Source organism: Branchiostoma belcheri, unplaced genomic scaffold (assembly GCF_001625305.1).
Source record: "Branchiostoma belcheri isolate BF01 breed outbred unplaced genomic scaffold, Haploidv18h27 scaffold1, whole genome shotgun sequence".
In the NCBI taxonomy this organism is placed as follows: domain Eukaryota; kingdom Metazoa; phylum Chordata; class Leptocardii; order Amphioxiformes; family Branchiostomatidae; genus Branchiostoma; species Branchiostoma belcheri.
Window position 1 is genome coordinate 10,862,309 of NW_017802379.1, and position 5,277 is coordinate 10,867,585.

The 5,277-nt window shown below is 42.3% G+C and overlaps 1 protein-coding gene across 1 annotated transcript in view; it reads right to left on the reverse strand.

The window, feature by feature from the left end:
- The window catches only part of LOC109477558, a 17,075-nt gene extending 15,511 nt beyond the window's left edge, over positions 1-1,564 (reverse strand). Inside the window, exon 1 of the mRNA XM_019778919.1 lies at positions 1,469-1,564. The gene's annotated coding sequence lies outside the window, so the exon portion shown is untranslated. The remainder of the gene's footprint in view (positions 1-1,468) is intronic.
- Positions 1,565-5,277: the final 3,713 nt, after the last annotated feature.

The following is a 5,277-nucleotide window of genomic DNA, read 5'->3' on the forward strand; positions in this document are numbered from 1 at the left end:
CTACCCTGGCCGGCTGGATCGTGTTTCGCGGGTATATGTGCTTGGCGGGCCGACAAGAAATCAGCCGCGACCCGCTTGTACTCTTGCGTTCCAGGGTAAAATATATACATTGTATAAAAAAATCAACGAAGTGTTATCAGTCTGTTTATGTCTCCCGTCCCCCATCCCAAGATAGACGACGCTTACACATATGGCTTTGTTTCGCCATTAGTCATTTGTTATTTCTAAGGCCACAGCAAGTAAATTTTATGGATAAAATCCACCGCAGTCTCCAAATCTAATACGATAGGGCGAAAAAAAGTGGGCCCCCAGAAAACAATATTCATACATTTTTTAAATTTCATTCTTCTAAACAAGATCTAGAAGTTTTACTGCCAACTAACTGTTACAACATTCATTTCTCACTAAAAAAAACTCTAAAAAATAAAACTTTTCAATCATTGTACAAATAGATTTGATTCAGTGAGAACACCACATATGGAATGCATCACAGTAACAAAACAAGAATTCTGAGATCTCATACCTCCATGAAATATGTAGAGTTTATGTAAATGTTTTGTTTCATTGAATATGGAAATAAGGTGGCAATTGATATAATACAGTTTGATTTATGGTGTTCTAAACTCAACTTACAATATTTTGCGTGTCTAACTCCTATCCTTTGGCAATATTTCATTTAAACATCCTCACTTAGACTTCCTTATTAATTATGCAAATTGGATCTATATTAACATGATATATGCATAGTGTTGTTAACATTTAAGTAACCTACATGTCACAAGGTACAGAATTGCCATCATTCACCATTAAAAATCATATAATTTTGTAAATTAGGTCATCATTTGCATAATTGGTATCTGTTGACATTCTATCTGCCATAGATTACATATATTACATGCATGAAAGTACTATAATGTAAAACACTGTAATTATAGAATTTTCACATCAATTATGCAAATTAGGTCCTCATTTGCATAATTTGCATTAAATCAAGTACATCTCTCTCTCAGCTACCTACCTACCAAAAATTATGAAAATATGTTGTTCCTATCTGGACTTATTGCCTTTAAAGATTTCGCCCGAAAGTCCCCTGCAGTTCCAGAACAAGCTGGTAGGGGGACCAAACCCACACCACTCATTTCTGACAGGAAAAGCTATCTGTCACCAAAAAGTCAAGACCATAGCATGTTCAGGACAAGAGATACAAAAACCGGAAGTTCTGCTGCAGTATCAAGGTCATCCACCAGGAGGCCCATATTTGACCTTGACCTTCGTCTTCCTAAGAATTACCAACATACCAAATGTCATCAGAATCCATAAAGGCATTCTGAAGTTATGATGACCACAAAGTTGCGGAAACACACACACACACACACACACACACAAACACACAGACAGACACGCCAAAAACAATACCTCCATTTTTCATGGAGGTAAAAACAACATTACATCAGAGAGTTGGACTCACCAGACTTCCTGGGGGCGGGGAGCTGTGTACGGAGTTCGCTCAGTTCAACAAGAAATTTCTCCGTCCGCTCGATACCGACCGAAAATCCAAGTGGAATCGCTTGAAAAGGAAATCGCTTGAAAAGAGTAAAATTTGTAAACAGCCGAGTAAAGAGGGTTTCGCGGCTGAAGTGGGCTGAGGGTAAGAGGGCCGCTATCTCGGCCCAAGCGTTCCACGTCTCCTGGACCAATCAGATCGCACTACGTTTGACAGCGCGTCTGGCACATCTGGTTTTTGTTTTAAAGACCATGCTTGTGCTATAAAATCACCCAATAAATTCGGCTAACAGAAACTACCGGACCTCAGTAGTCTGCCTCTGACTACCGTGGTGGTAACATGGGCAGAGACCTGGCTAAGACTGTGAATGAACAAGACAAGTCTCTCTTCAAGACATTCTAAAAAAATGAACAAACAACTGTAAGGAATTGAAGTACTGTTGTAAGAAGTTAGTCTCACCAAATCCAGAATGTAATGACAACACTGGCTGGTCAAGCTCTGCCTGGTAGTGTCAGAGCTTCAGACATTGGCTTGCAGTTACTTGTACGGTTCTAACAACAGAGCTGCACTCTACGTGTATACTGTTTTCTTAGACTACCAAATGGACACCACAATTAGAAGACTTGTTTCTAGACACACTGACTGTCAACGCAAATTTAGCTGTGAGGAAGACATTTTCAAATTACAAATATAAATACTGTATCTACTAATAGACATTTCTGAAAGGGCTTTTTTATAAACTTGAAATTGAACACAGGGTTGATTTCCCAGAGACTGGAAGCTGCTGACAGTAATTTCTAATTCTTGATTACTTGATTTGGGTACAATTATCTTGATCATTCTACATAGTTTTGTAATGTTAATTGAAAACCAGTAAGGAAAAATATTTGAATCCGATCGACCGGTATTATGCTAATCTGTCCCTGTCATTGTTTTCTCAGAAATCCGCTCCGTAGAAAACTACATTTCACAGTGGCCGAAAAAAATGAGCATGGCAAATGCAAATTGTTACTAGTAATAGAAGTTAGTCGTTGAAAACTAGATATTGGTGTGGTCTCATTTGTCGTAGGCAGTCGCTGTACTGTCCGAAACTGGCTGTGTCACGGTCCTCGTTATTCTGGTGCTCTTATGGTACGCCTTCGCATTGGCACGTGCAGCCTGAATTACAGTCTCTTTACTCTTAACTGACCTTTTACTCCGTGGTAGTCCCGTATTCTCATCAGTTGTTAACTCCAGTATATTATTACATACCCAAAACTTTATCACCACATCAGAACGTTTTTAAAAGTTTTCCATTTCCCCCTTTGTTATCTATGTACTGTGTCCTCTTTGCCATCATTTATCATTGGGTGGGAAACTGGACTTGCGCTTTTGAATTTCCTGTATATACTGTTTTTGCCTGTCCCAAAGTTGCGTTTGTTTTTTCTTTATTATATGTATTTATTTCAGTGGTGCCGTCAACATAAGTGCTTTCCACTTGAGTGCGGCACCACCATGTCCTGTACCTTTTTTCTATGTGAATGAATAAAAAAAAAAAAAAAAATAGGCTGTGAGAACCAACCACCCTCACGGCTATTATTAGGATTTTCCGTAGCAAGACAATGGCTGTGCTGAACTCTGTACTACACAGTGTAACGTTACACATGCAGTGTCCCAACAATGCCCTCACGGCCTCAGTTCTGAACATTTGATGTGTTACCGGTCCTTTACAGGAAAATTAGGTCGATATGGCCGGTCAATAACAGGACGGTGTTGTAGAAAGCTCAAAAGCATAATAACCTTACCTCGTTTCTATGGGAGAAATTTTTGTGTGTGTGTGTGTGTGTGCAATATCGTGAAAACTTTACCCTCACGAAATTACAGAAAAGCCGGCACAGATTTCTTGGTTAAAAGGCTGATACATCGGTTGCCAACATTTCCCAGAAGTACGTTTCGGTACATTGACTATGAAACTATAATTTTGAGAAGTTGGTTTCGGTGCAGGGTATTCTGAGAAGGTCTCGTTGCTGAGTTGTGCTAGTTCAGCACACTTGACCAGCGTCAGGTGGTAGCCTCCCGTTATGCTACGGTCACAACCCGCCGTACGTGCTTCTGCGTGCTGTCTATGTGCAAAAACGTGGGCAAACGTAGGGCATCCGTGCATGGTGAGTACCGCCTCCGTACGGAATTCTACGGATTTGGGAGCACGCAGTGCATGTAAAACTTTTTCTACGTGCGGTCTACGGATTCACCACCCGTGCGTGCGAGTACGAGCGACGCGCGTGCCCCGTACGTGTGGTGCGGAAGAAGTACGTGTGAGTACGAACCTCCTTGCGGTAAAGTTGCAATCGCACAGAGATCGTACGTTGTAAGCACGTACAACACACCACTTGCGCAACGTACGATGCACACAACCGCTCCCCGCCAGACGTGGCGTGCAGACCACACTCTGCGCAACCGTGCGAGTGACGTGCGTAGACGCCACTTCTTCCCCACGTTTTCAGAAAAAAAAAACGTAGCAGACGTAGCCTCCCAAAAAACGTACGGAGAAAAAGCACGCACGGCGGGTTGTGACCGTAGCTTAAATACCTGTTAGGTGTTGACCAAGTGTACGCCCCCCGTGTGCAAAGATCAAATTGAAACATAGTCAGATGCGGGGCATTGTTATCACTGGCACTGTAGTTAATAATAGATTAGGAAAAAAAGCTAGCAAGGCAGTAACGGTGTTTTTTCACACACAGACATTCCTCGCCTATCCATGTAATATAGATACATGTAATAGCATACAACACGGGGTATTTTGTATCACCCTAAGTACCAGCCCGGCCGACCGCGCGTCGGATCGCCCGACAGCCGAAGGCCGAAAGGAGGTCCGATCCGCGGGAGGGCTGGAACCAAGGGTGATACGAAATACACCGTGTTGTATTTTATTTATGTCATCATATACCCACCAAAAAAAAACACGCCTTTCAATGCGAAATGAGCGAAAATTTGGTTTCCCTAAACCATAAAAATGCAACATCATCAATATTCCAACTTCCGAATTCTGTATTCGAATTTTCGAAAGCGGTGCACGCGGTTAGGGCGAATTGCGTTCGAATCGTACTATCATTTCCACCTCCATGGTTCTATAGAACATTTGGAAGCCCGGGCCGTACGCGTAAAGACGCCCGGGCCGTATCGTAACAGCCGCCAAGCCACGTCCAGAGTTCGAGGCAGTTTTATTTTCCTTCCGCGAGAGAAAGTAGTCTGTTCCATGATTTCGGGGCGTCGATACCCCTTACAAAGAGGAGTGTCACTGGAGTATAGAACCGCGTATCTTCATAATTTCAACTTATTTACGATATGTTAGCTTCATTCTCTCCTCCTATTAAAAAAAGATAATCACGGGTCCTTCGTTTTCCTTTCAATAATTTGACCTAAAAACAGGTGATTTTCGTGCAATTTCCCTTCTTATTTTGAACTTGTTGTAGATTCTGATCCAACAGGGAATCTAGCCTGTATCAAACACCAAAGATTCTACTTTCTGTCGATATATAACTTATTATGTCCTACCTGGGCCGCGATTACGTTCGATACGGGTGTTCCGGCCCGTGTGATAACTAGCGGTACAGCCCGGGGGTTCTTTACGCGTACGGCCCGGCCCTTTCAAATGTTCCGTGGAACGATTCGAACGCGTTTCGGCCTAACCGCGTGCACCGATTTCGAAATTCGAATACAAAATTCGGACGTTGGAATTGATGTTGTCGCATTTTTTGGGTTTAGGGACACCAAATTTTCGCCCATTTCGCATT